Below are 14145 nucleotides of genomic sequence, written 5' to 3'. Positions count from 1 at the left end.
CCACACTTAGTGTGGAGCCTGCTTGAGGATTCTCTCTCCTTCCCCCTCTCCCCCTCCTGCTTGTGTGTGTGTGTGCGCGCGCACATGCACACGTGCACAAACACACTCTCTTGCTCTCAAATAAATAAATCTTTTTAAAAAATACCAGATAGAAATCATAGTGCTTAAGAATATAGTAAGTGAAAGGACACATTCAATAGTGGGGTTCAACAACAGGCTAGATGAAGTGTAAAAAGATCCCATGAACTTGACAACAGGGCAGTGGAATTCATCCAGAGGAGCAAGAAGGAAAAAACGAAAAAAAAGTGAAGATAGCTTAACAGACTTATGGGACACCACCAAGCATTAGAGGGGTCCCAGAGAAGAGAAAGGGGCAAAAAAAAAAAAAAAACTTACTTGAAGAAATAATGGCTGAAAACTACCCTAACTTTGGGAACAGAGACAGACATCCAAATCCAGGACACCCAGAGAGCTGCAAAGAAGAGGACTCCAAGGAGACCCAAGCCAAGATACATTATAATTCAAGCATCATAAGTTAAAGACAAAGAGAGGATTTTTAAAACTGCAAGAGAAAAATGAGTTGTTACATTCAAGGGAATGCCTGTAAGACCATTAGCAGATTCTTTTTTAGCAGAAATTCACAGGCCAGAAGGGAGTTTCATGCTATATTCAAAGTGCTAAAAGAAAAAAACTGCCAACCAGAATACTCTATCCAAAAAAGTTGTCCTTCAAAAATGAAAGAGTTTTCCAGAGGAAAAAAAGGTGAAGGAGTGTAGCCCTAGACTGGCTTTATAATGTTGAAGGGCACTTGTGCACGCTCTTTCTCTCAAATGAATAAAATCTTTAAAAAAATGTTAAAGGGACTGCTTAAAGTTGAAACAAAAGGGCACAAATAACTGGAAAACATGAAAGTATAAATCTCACTGGTAATGGTAAATATATAGGTAAATTCAGAGTAATCTAATGTTGTAATGGTGATGGGTTAATCACCTATAAATTTAGTATGAGGGATAAAAAAATCAAATATTGGGGCACCTGGGTGGCTCAGTCAGTTAAGCATCCAACTCTAGGTTTCAGCTCAGGTCATGATCTCATGGTCATGAGATTCAAGCCCCATGTCAGGCTCCATGCTTAGCACGGAGTCTGCTTAAGACCCTCTCCCTCTCCCTTTGCCCCTCCCCCACACTCACACGCTCTAAAAACAAACGAGTAAAAAAAATACCAGTGTAGTAAAAATGACTGTTACTACAATAATTTGTTAATGGATACACTAGATGTAGATTATGACATCAATAACAAAATGTGGGGGTGAAGGTCAAAATGCAGAGGTTTAGAATCCATGTCAACTTGAGTTAATAACAACTTAGAATAAACCGTTACAAATGTAAGATGCCTTATGTGAGCCTCATGGTAACCACAAAGCAAAAACCCACAGGAGATACACAAAAGATAAAAAGTAAGACACCTAGGCACACTACTCCAGAAAAGCATCATATCACAAAGGGAGAGAACATAAGAAGAAAGGAACAAAGGAATTCCAAAACAACCACCAATGTACAAAACAGCAGTAAGTCCATACCTATTAATAATTAAATGTCTGAAGACTAAATTTTCTAATCTAAAGACATAGAGTAGCTGATGAGATTAAGGAAAAAAAAGGAAAGACCCAACTTTGTGCTGCTTACAGGAGACCCACTTCAGCATCAAGGACACACACAGGCTAAGAGGGAAAGGATGGACAAAGATACTCCATGTAAATACGTGTATCAGACCAAGCAGACTTTACAACAAAGACTGTAGTAAGAGACAAAGAAGGTCATTACATAATGATAAAGGGGTCAATCCAACCAGAGGATGTAATATTCGTATATATTTATGCACCCAACATAGGAACACCTAAATATATAAGCAAAAATTAACAGACCTAAAGGGAGAAATACACAGCAATACAGTAGTAGTCGGGGACTTTAATAACCCACTTTCACCAATGGCTAGATCATATAGACAGAAAACCAATAAGGAAACTTTGGGCTTACACAGATATTAACAGAACATTCCATCCAAAAGCAAGGGAATACACATTCTTTTCATGTGTACATGTAACATTCTCCAGGACAGATCATATGTTAGTTGACAAAGCAAGTCTTAATAAATTTAAGAAGACTGAAATCATATCAAGCATCTTTCCTAACCACAGGGTATTAAAGTAGTTATCAGTTATCAAAAGGAAACTGGAAAATTCTCAAATGTGTTTAGATGAAACAACATAGAAAATCCCGAAAGACTCATTACTAGCAGGAAGATGAATCAGTCATCAAAAACCTCACAACAAACAAGAGTCCAGGACCAGATGACTTCAAAGGTGAATTCTACCAAACACTTGAAGAAAATTCATACCAATCCTTCTTCAACTCTTCCAAAAAATAAAAGAGGGAATACTTCCAAACTCATTTTACAAGGCCAGCATTAGCCGGATACAAAAACCATACAAGGACACCGCAAGAGAAACCAGCTATAGACCAATATCCCTCATGAAGATAGATGTAAAAATTCACACCAAAATAGCAGCAAACCCAATTCAGTAATACACTGAAAGGATCATACACCAGGATCATGTGGGATTTATTCCAGGGATGCAACAATGGTTCACCATCCACAGATCAATGTGATAGGCCACATTAACAAAATGAATGATACAAACCATATGACCATCTCAACAGATGAAAAAATATACTGACAAAATTCAACAACCATTTATGATAAAAACTCTAAAGAGAAGTTGGTATCTACAGAACATACCTCAGCATAATAAAGGCCATATCAGATGAGTAAACAGCTAATATCATATTCAGTGTTAAAAAAAAAAAAAGAGAAAGCTTTTCCTCAAAGATCAGAACATGACTAGGATGTCCACTCTCACTACTTTTATTCAACATAGTATTGAAAATCCCAGGCAGAACAGTTAGGTAAGAAGAAGAAATTAAAGGCATCCAAATCAGAAAGGAAGAAGTGAAACTGTTTCCATTTGCAGATGACATATTATACAGAGAGAACACTAAAAAAACCAAACAAACAAAAAACTAAAAAGCCCACCAAAAACTACAGAATAAACAAATTTGGTAAAGTTGCAAGATATAAAATCAATGCACAAAAATCTGTTGTGTTTCCATACCATAGACTAGTAATGAAGTAGTTAAAAGAGCTATTAAGGAAACAATCCCACTGACAAGAAATAACAAGTGTTGGCAAGGACGTGAAGGGTACCCATGGGCACTGTTGGTGGGAGTGTCCATCTATGCAGCCACTACAGAAAACAGTATGGACGGTTCTCAAATCTTTAAAAATAGAACTACCTTGTGATCTTACAACTCTACTTTTGGCTATTTATCTGAAGAAAACGAAAACACAAACTTAAAAAGAAATCTGCACCCCCATATATGCAACCCTAGGTTTACTGTAGCATTATTTACAATAGTCAAGAAACGGAAACAACCGAAGTGTCCTTCAATAGATGAATGGATAAAAAAAATGATGCAGTGTATATATATATACACACACACACACACACACACTGAAATACTATTCACCCATAAAAAAAGATAATGAAATCCCGCCATTTGTGACAACATGGATGAACCTTGAGGGCATTATACTGAACGAAGTAAGTCACACAGAAAAGGACAAATACCATATGAATCACTTATATGTGGAATCGAAAAAACGCACATGTGCTCATAGATACAAAGATTAGATACACAGAACAGATTGGTGGTTGTGGGGCCAGAGAGTGGGTGAAGAGGACCAAATTTTCAGTTATAAAATAAATAAGTTGCAGGGATGTGATATATAGCATAGTGACTATAGTTAATAATACTGTATTGCATATTTGAAATTGATAAGAAGTCAATCTTAAAAATTTTTTCCTTGTGATGAAAACTTTGAACTCTGTAGGGCAACAGATGTTAACAACACTCACTGTGGTGATCATTTTGCAATATACACAAATATCAAATAATCACGCTGTATACCTGAAATATGATGTTATGTCACTTGATCTTAGCCAAAAGGCCGAGAAGCGATATATGATGTTATATGTCAATTATACCTCAATTAGAACATCATCATCATGAATTCTCAAAAAGAATCCCATTTATAATTCCATGAAAAGAATAAAATACTTAGGAATAAATTTAACCCAGGAGGTGAAAGATCTGTACACTGAAAGCTGTAAGACATTTATGAAAGATAGTGAAGAAGACACCAATAAATGGAAAGATATTTTATGCTCTTGGATTGGAAAAACTAATATTGTTAAAATATCCATACTACCCAAAGAAATCCACAGATTTGACACAATTAAATTCCAATGACATTTTCACAGAAATCTAACAGTCCTAAAATTTATATGGAACCACAGAAAGCCCTGAATAGTCAAAGCAATCTTGGGAAAGAACAACAAAGCTGGAGGCATCATGCGCCACGGTTCAAACTATATTATGAAGATATAGTAATCAAAACGGTATGGAACTGGCATAAAAATGAACACATAGATCAATGGAGCTGAACAGAGCGCTCAGAAATAAGCCCATGCGTATATGGTCATTTACAACAAAGGAGCCAAGAACATACAGTGGGCAAAGGATAGTCTCCAGCAAATGGTGCTGGGAAAACAGGACAGCCATAAGCAAAAGACTGAAATTGGCCTATTATCCTATACCATAAAAATCAACTCAAAATGGATTAAAGATTTAAATGTAAGGCCTGAAACCATAAAGTTCCTAGAAGAAAATACAGGGGGATCATCTCCTTGGCCTAGGTCTCAGCCGTAATTTTTTGGATTTAACACCAAAAAGCAAAGGCAACAAAAGCAAAAATAAACAAGTGGGTCTAAATCAAACTAAAAATCCTCTGCACAGCAAAGGAACCCATTAATAAAATAAAAAGGCAACCTATGGAATGGGAGAAAATATTTGCGAATTATACATCTGATAAGAGGTTAATATCCAAAATATATAAAGAACTCATACAACTCAATGGCCAAACAACAACAACAACATTTTAAAACTGGCAGAACATCTACACAGACATTTTTCCAAAGATGCCATACAGATGGTCAACACATACATGAAAAGGTACTGAACATCACTAATCATCAGGGAAATGCAAATCAGAATCACAAAGGTGTATCACCTCACACCTGTTAGAGTATTACCAAAAAGACAAGCAGTTGGGCTGGGGCCGAAAGACCCTGTTCCTCAAGGGACGGGTTTGAGGAAGAGGTGGGATGGTCTCCTGGGAGGAATTCCAGGCACCTCAGACACCTCCCTGCTGCCAGGAGAAACGACTGGCCCCTAGAATAATGCGACAGTGCCTTTGGGTTGCTGTTGGCCTTTGCGTGGGGACAGTTCTTCATCACACACGACTCTCCCTCACTTTGCCGTCCTCCCGGCATTGGGATGACAAAGTCCCCTCCACCCATTTCCCGGTGCCTCCTAGGAAAATGGCCGAGGACTACCGGGTCTCTTTCCCACCCGAATACCGGCTGTGTTCTTTGCCAAGTCTCCCTCACTGGCAGCCTCCAGCTCTTAGATTTTAAGGCTGTTAGTTCTTGCGGACTTTGCCTCTTTTGTCCAACCCTCTAGTCCCTTTTCCCTCAGGTAATTTATTGACGCCATCGCAGATGGAAACACTGCCCATCTGAGAAAAAGCCAGGAAACAAAGCGACTTTCCAAGGGTGGAGAAAGAAGTTACCCCAGGTAGCGTCTGACCTGGGCGCATGTGCGGCTTATAGCTGCTCACAGTGCCTACCGCGTGCCCCGGGCGCTTTCCCTCTGGTCTTCAGGGCCACGCCAGGCACCCCCCAGCTTCTGGCAGTACTGGCTGCTGGCGGCTCAAGCGGCGGCCCCCTCTGGGCACTGCCTACAGCCACAGAGAACCGCCTTGTGCAAGTACCTCCGCCTCTCACGACGCAACAGGGGGGCCAAGAACTGGCTGATGGAATCATACAGACACCTGGTCCCCTGGCCTCGTTTTGGGACAGCGCTGAAAGGCCATCCCAGCTCCAGAGCCCCCTGTGGGACGGGCCGAGGCCTCAGTGGCAGCCACACCACCGGGGGAGCTCCCCGGCCCCACCTGCCCCCCTCATTGTCTTCACGTGTCTCTCCCACCAGCGCGCCCGGTCAACCTTCCACCTGGGACCGATCCCAGGAAACCTCCTGCAGGTGAGCGCTCCCTCTGCAGAAAACACTCCATCTCAGGAGGCCAGGGAGTGCGTCCAAAACGCTGCCCTTAGTTTTACTGGGAAACAGAGTTGCAAACCAAGAGAAGAGTAACTTACGCTGTTCTGGCTGTCTCTCCAGCCTGCTGCCCGCTGGGCCCCGACTGTCCCTTCCTCTGCTCCAAACCCTCAGCCTTGCCTTCTCCACACGTTCATGTTCGTGTCCACTCACGTTCTGCACAGCAGTATCCTTTCCTTCCCCCCGCACTGAGCGGAATCACCCTCCTCCCCCAGAGCTGACTCCCGCGTGGTTGCTCCCACCACAAAGCTTCTGCGTGATGTGCCTGGACGTGCGCTCCTGTTTGCACAATCTGTCCCCCTGTGGTATGGCCCCGGGCTTGCTCCTTGAACCTCTTGTCTTTAATGTGGAATGCTAGCTCGGGGGTCTCATTCAGTCTCAGGGCTATAAATACCTTCAGTGTGATGATGACTCCGGGGTCGGTGTCTCCAGCCGGTACTTCGTTCCCGAACTCCATATTTGTAGATCTGGCTGCGTCCTCAACATCTCTCCCTGGAGGTCTGATGGTCTTCTCCACCTTACCATGTCTGAGACTGAGCTCCCGATGCACCCACCACAACCACCTCCCTGCCACCATCTAAAACGTTCTCGACCCCAGCCCTTAACGGCAACTCCAGCCTTCCAGGTGCTCAGGCCAAGGAGCACTATCATCTGTGACTCCTTTCTTACTCACATCAACAAATTCCGAGGGCCCTCCCTTCAAAATATATCTAGAATCTGGTCACCTCTCTGCACGTCTGCTTCTACTCCCCTGGCCTGAGAAGTCCTAATCACACTGCTGGATCACTACAATAGTCTTCAGCTGGTCTCCCAGCGGCCACCTGCCCTCCTTCATGCTCGCCTTCACACAGAGTGATCCTGTTAAGGCATAATCAGATCGGGCCTGTTTGGGGCTCAAAACTCACCCACGGCTCCCCGTCCTAGACTAAAAGCCAAAGTCCTTCTAGCCTCCTCAAGGTTCTAACACAATCTGACCTGCACCTCTCTCCCCAGCCCGGCTACCTGTCCCTTTGTCCGCTCTGCTACATGCATCTTATGGCCGCCTTACTGTTTCTGAAACACATCAGCCAGTTCTGACCTTAGGGCCTTTGTACGGACTGTTTGCTCTGCAACACCCCCCCCCCATGCCTGTTTTGCTGGCTTCCTCGCCTCCTAGAGGTCTTTACTCAAAATTCACGTTGTTGAAACAAATGTCTGGGCCTAAGATGGAGCCACTTCTGTCCGGGTGCCACGTCAGCAAACCGAGACTTAGACTAAGTGTCGTGTCCCTTTAAATGCTTGACTTGGCCAGAAACAGTATATCCAGTCAGCCAATCCCCACCTACCAAGCCAACTCCGGGCTCTGTACCTATTTCCTTGTTCTCTACTCTTTATCCTATAAAAGCTTCCTGCCTTCCTCTCCGCTCTGCAGTTCTCTGGACCCTTGGAAATGGAGGCTGCCCATTTCATAAAATATAAGGGTTTGTTTGTATCACCTGAATTGTCTTCTTTAATCAGTTTTTCACAGCCTTCTCTGTCAAACCTCTCCTAGATACTAGTTGAACTGCAACCCCAAACTCTATCTTTGCACTTCCCCAGTTCATGTGGCTACATCACATTGATTATCAGCTGGCATAATATAATTCTTGATTTACATATTTTGTGTATTATCTGTCTCCCCTAGCTAGAATGTAAAGTTTGTAAGGGTAGGGATTTGGGTCAGTTTTGTTCGCTATGCTCTCCCGGAGCATCTAGAACTCCTGGCACACAGAATGTGCTCCTAGTGAATATAGGAACTAAGGAGGAGACAAAGGATGCAAGAAAAGTCATATCTAGGGCTTTCATATACTGGCTTTTCTTCCGTGGCCATTCATCATATTCTCTTTATGGAGGAATGTTCATAGCTTCGGGATGAAAGAGACAGCCCAGGGACATTCCAGCAGAGAGTCACAGACATGACCGCTTAGCAAACAAGATCCTAAAAGAAAAAAATAAGGGAACTGTAATTTCATAAAAAGGGAAAAAACTAACTGGGGTGATTTAACATCTTATGTTGAAGATGATGCCTAGTTGTTCTCCAGCTCTACTGAGTAGAGAACAGCACCCCCCCCAATAAAAAAAGGTTGGGGGGAGTTAAATCATAACTTAAAGAATTTGGGAGGATATACAAGGAAGAATACAGTAGCAACCACCCTGGCTAAATACTGGATGCAGTGGGTTCATCTCCCTCTGGAAGTTTTTATAGGAGAACGCATTCCCCTTCAAGTCTGGCCCTACTGGACAGCAATGTAGGCAGGGGAAAAGCTAAAACAAGAACGTCTAATGGCCTCACAACAAACCTTCTCGTCCTCTGGCTTGTGTGGCTGGATGTCTGGTCTAAGCCTGGCCTTTTCCACATACGACAAGACTTCCCACCTCACCTCACAAGCTAGTTAGCAACCTGTGGCCCATTCTGGCATTCTGCTCCAGCACAGCTCAATAAGTAAGGTTAAAGTCTTCCTTCAATCTTTTCTCGACCTCCGCCCACTCTCCTACCATGTTTCTCTTTAAAAATTTTGGTATCCTAGCTCCTAGATACAGAGAACAGATGGGTGGTTGCCAGAGATGTGGGATGGGGGTGGGGTAGGCAAACGGATGAAGGGGGACAAAAGGTACCAACTTCCCCTTATAAAAATGAATAAGTCCTGGGGATGTAATGGACAACACGGTGACTATAGTTAATAAGATGGTACTGTATATTTGAAAGTTGCTAAGAGAGTAGATCTTCAACATTCTCACAACACTTCATGGAGCGATCATTTGGCAGGGTATGCAAATGGTAAATCATTATGTTGTACACATGAAACTAGCATAATGTTATAGGTCAATTATACCTCAATAAATAAATAAATATTTTTGGTATCCTGAAACTGTATATGATACCCTGACGTACTGATACAAAACTCATACAAAAATTTTGTAAAACGTTCTAACTATAAAGTAGGGGTTTGTTGAAGGAGTTTTTCTAACTCTGAAAGCACAACAGTCTAAACAATTACATGACTATTCATAAAATAGGCTACTGGGTTTCTACTTCATGCCAGTCAGGAAGTCAAAAGGGGATGGTGTGTAACTCCTAGTCCACTAGAGGATCTGGATAAGAAATAATTGCTGTGGGTCATGATATAAGCTCACACAAGCTAAAAGTGGTAGCCCAAGGATGGTGTGCTAATAGGGAGAATCAGGCAAAATTCCATAGAGAAGCCCCCCACACTGGATCAAACACTTACATTTGCACGCACTATGATAATAACCTTTCCTGTGTTTTGTTTGGAAAAGCCCCCTTTCGATTAATTTGATCTTCAGAGTAAATTAGTGTTCCCTGAAGTATATGATGGTCATGAAAAGGTCCTGCATGGAATTGGCAGCCAGATGTCTAATAGAGTAACATGCAGCCCAAGGATCATTATTGCCAATAAAAAAAAATCCACATGTCTGGTCACATTTAGCAAAGGTTATTTAACAGAAAAGCAGCTTGAATCCACCAACAACCCCATCTGCATACCAACTGAAGAGCATTGCTATACAACAAAACACACACAGTAGGTCCTAATTAATTTCTGGTTGGATTTCATTCTTACATAAATGAATCAATGAATTAAACACATAATATATGCATGTATTTGATAAATGTATACAACCCCCCTTTCATCAAAAAGGCAGTGTATTTGGAGCTTTCTATTAAACACTGCAGATTTCTAAACTATAAAAAAATTTAGAGAAGAAATGAATGATTCATATTAATAGCAAGAATTGTTATGCTAATTGTAAGTTATTTGTGCTCTGTACTATTTTTTGCTTTCTACTGAATAGTCATTATCTTCCTCCATGTTTCTCTTTCAGATCATTTGGAAAATAAAAATGAAGAAGCTGAATAAGGAGATATGGTCTGACATCTGCATTCTGAAGTGTCAACTTAAAGTGACCATGTAAGTCCTGTCCAGCTTCAAAACAAGCAGAGTTATAAAAGTTTGTTCAGGAGATGATGCTGTCAGGAGAAGCTAGGTTGGGCTGCAATAACAAATAGACGCTGCAATCTCGGTTGCTAAACTCAGCAGAGACTCCTTTCTAGGCCACATCATAGATCAGGGACCAGTCTCCTAACATCTTGCAACCCCACCATTTCTAAGACCTTTGAGTCCAGCCCACATGGAGCAGAAAATGAGAATATGTAGAAAGCACATTGGTGGAAGGCACAGATCATTTCTGTTCACATTCCCATTGGCGAGAATTCAGTCATAATTTCCCAAACTCACTGCAAGGAAGGCTAAGAAATAGATTTTCTCAGTGCCCAGGAAAAGGAAATGGATTGGTGAACATGTAGCCAGTCTTTGACACAGGCAGAAAACTCAAAACATACTTTTTATTCAAGCCAAGTTGTATGTTATGGTTAGGTTCCCAAGTAAACCCATCCAAAACGCATCTGAAGAACAGTGCTAATAGTGAACACCTTGAGGATGTAAAATGTCACCTCTCCGGCCATCTTGTCTACCAGGACCAAAGTTGAAAACTCATTAACATAATAGAGGTTCTGCATTCTATACATTCAGCCATCTTTTATTTCACATTTATTATGTCTACCTGTGCTGGGCACTATTCTAGGCACTGAAAAAACAAAGATAAGATCTAGTGATTGCTCTCAGTGGCAATAATGAAACTAACTCCTATGAGACCAAGATAAGAACCAGGGTGTTGGGGCACATGGGGGGCTCAGTCACTTAGGCGTCTGCCTTCAGCTCAGGTCGTGATCTCAGGGTCCTGGGATCGGGTCCCTGCTTCGGGCTCTGGGCGTGGGGAGTCTGCTTCTCCCTCTACCTCTGCCCCTCTCCCCACTCGTGCGCTCTCTTGTTCTGCTCTCTCTCAAATAAATAAAATCTTCTTTAAAAAAACGGGGTGTTTTTAGGAACTGCACATACATCAGTATGGCTGGAACAGAGTGGGCAAGATAAGGGCAGCAAGAGCCCAGGACCAAGACGCTGTGTGCCATGCTGAAAACAATGTGGGCCTTAAATGGGAATCCATTGAAAGGATGTAAGCGCAGAAGTAACACAATCAGATGAGTACTTCTGAAAGACCACTCAGACTGCCGGCTGTATGGAATATGAACTAGGAGGACACGGTCGAGAGGGATGTGACTACTATACAGCTGTCACTGTTTTGCCATCAAGGACATTTTGCTGTAGACACCTTGACCTGGACGTTTTGCACGGGGTAATTTTGAGGCAGTATAAAACAACATATCATTAGGCATTCTCTTTCCATTTTCAGAATGAAAACTGCTTTGTCGTTTATCCTTCTGATTATATGCTCATTGTGAAATATTCAGACAATATAAGGAGGTATAAAGCAAAAGTAAAAATCACTCATAATCCAGTGCCTGGTGAAAACCACTGTTAACATATTCAGTGTCTATGTTTTTATAACTTTCCCCATGCATACTGTTTCTAATAGAAATGTGATAATACCATAAACACAGGTATAACCTGCTTTCTTTGTTTAGCAATAAATTCTGAACATTTTCTCAAAGCAGTAAGCATAGCTATCATAATTTTTTTAAAGATTTATTTCTTTATTCCAGAGAGAGAGAGAGAGAGAACAAGGGGGAAGGGCAGACAGAGAAAGAGTCTCAAGCAGACTCTGCACTGAGTGTGGAGCCCAACCAAGGTTCCATCCCTCCAACTCCAAGACCACAACGTGAGCCGAAACCAAGAGTCAGATGCCCAACTGACTGTGACACCCAGGCACCCCTCACTATCATAATTTTTCATTATGCCATAAAGCATTCCATTGGTTGGATGTTTGTGTATGGTAGTGGCTGAGAGTGTAAGCTCTACATCTGAATTGTCTGGTTTCTAATCCTGGCTCTAAGCTAAGGGTAGAAAATTTTTCTGTAAAGGGCCAAATAAATGTTTTAGATTTTGTGGGCTACATTAGTCAGGGTTCTCCACAGAAACAGAACCAACAAGATATATAGATCTAGACACAGAGATACAGATGTATGTAGAGATAGATAGATCTGTATCTCAGTGTCCATATCCATCTAACTGTCTATAACTTTGTGTCTATAGATATTTCTATTTCTGTCTCTATCTCTTTCTCTATCTATATATTTATATATGGAGAAAGAGAGATAGTTTAAGGAATTAGCTAACATGATTGTGAGGGTCCAGACTCTGCATGCTGGAGACCCGGGGAAGAGTTGCAGTCTGAAGGCAGTCTGCTGACAGAACTCCCTCTTTCACCAGGGCCTGTTGTCTTTTTCTATGAATTGATTGGATGAGGCCTACCCATACAATGGAGGGTAATCTGCTTTACTCAAGGTCTACTGATTCAACTGTTCATCTCATCTGAAAAATGCCTTTACAGAAACATCTAGAATAATGTTCGACCGTATATCTGGGTACCATGACCTAGCCAACTTGACACATAAAATTAACCATCCCATGAGCCACGTGACCTCTACTGCCACCTACTCAATTCTGTCATTGTTGTATGTGATAGCAGACATATACAATATGGAAAGAAATGGGTATGGCTGTGTTCCAACAAAGCTTTATTTACAAGAATAGGGGGCAGGCTGGATGTGGTCCATGGACTGCAGTTTGTTGATTCCTACCCTTAGCTACTTTCTAACTGTGCAACTTTGAACAGGTCATATCAGTTCTTTAAACCTCAGTTTTCTCATCTGTGAGAAATGGGGATGATAATAGTTGTGAATTCAAAGGCCTAACATGAGAATCAAGAGACACCTGTGCTCAATAAATCTTCCCCTATTATTTATCCATTATCTACTGACAGAATTTTTTAAATACCTTTATTAAGATATAACTGACATACAATAAACTGCATATATTTAAAGAATATAATTTGAAAAGCTTTAATAGATCCATACGCTCATGAAATCATTACCACAAAGGTAGTGAATACGTCCATCACCCCAAAAGCTTCATCCTGGCCATTTGTAATCCTGCCCTGGCGTCCCTTCCACCACTCCCAGCCCCCACTCCCACCGCCAAGCAACCACTGATCCGCATCCCTATCTTACTAACAAAATTTGGATTATTTGCAACCTTGCACTATTAAGAATAATGCAGCCATGCACATCCTTGGGCAGATCTCTGCACATGTGTTCACCTTCTTCCTTAGGATAAAATGCCACAAGTACGATCACTAATTTGCAGAGTATGTTCACTTGATAGTGTTATACATGTCGACAAATTGCCTTTCAGAAAGGTACCAATCTGCAACGACTGTTCCTCCCCACTTGTTTTCTATTGTTATATTGACAGTGTTTCTGTATGTGCCTGAGGTAATTCTGTGTGCTCGAGTTGGGAGTGGGAGTGTGGACTCAACATTTCAAGTATCCAGAGATACTTAAACAGCATCTGATGGGCGCCAGTCGAGAATTGACATCCGCAGAGGTGGTGACTTAGCACTTGAGGAATGAAAAGAGGTATTTTGATTGGTGAGGTAAGTGGTGTTCTGTCTAAGAGTGTTGCACGAGCTCTACAACCCTTGTAGGAGCAAGGTGTGAAATCCCAGCCCCGGTGTCTCATGCCGCAGAACCAGCCAGTCACGTTATGAGGAGCAGAGGAGCATCTTCCGCAGAATAAGCCTTGTATCCTCTTTTGTACTGGCTTGCTAACAAGTGTTTGTATGTTGAAGACAATTTGGAGACTTGGGTTTAATATTTAATTCCATAGTAATGAACCAGCCACTAGCAAGTTTGTGAGGGCAGGTAGATATGGCCACCACCCAGCTGTAGTATGTTTACTAAAGGACCCAGACGTTTGCTGGACTGCCAAATTGGTTTAGGTCTGTTTGCAACATC

At 41.9% G+C, this 14145-nt stretch overlaps 1 long non-coding RNA gene across 1 annotated transcript; it reads left to right on the top strand.

Annotated features, from left to right (window-relative positions):
- Positions 1-5470: 5470 nt before the first annotated feature.
- LOC135362009 (uncharacterized) lies at positions 5471-13917 on the top strand. Its single transcript, XR_010406309.1, has 3 exons — positions 5471-6221; positions 10158-10243; positions 13604-13917. It is a non-coding gene; the product is annotated as an uncharacterized LOC135362009 (long non-coding RNA).
- The last annotated feature ends 228 nt before the right edge of the window (positions 13918-14145 follow it).

Source organism: Mirounga angustirostris, unplaced genomic scaffold, assembly GCF_029215605.1.
Source record: "Mirounga angustirostris isolate CCGP_5_RB_7025 unplaced genomic scaffold, mMirAng1.0.hap1 SCAF_11, whole genome shotgun sequence".
Lineage (NCBI taxonomy): Eukaryota > Metazoa > Chordata > Mammalia > Carnivora > Phocidae > Mirounga > Mirounga angustirostris.
The sequence above is the reverse complement of the archived record's forward strand: the minus strand, read 5'-3'. Positions and strand labels throughout refer to the sequence as shown.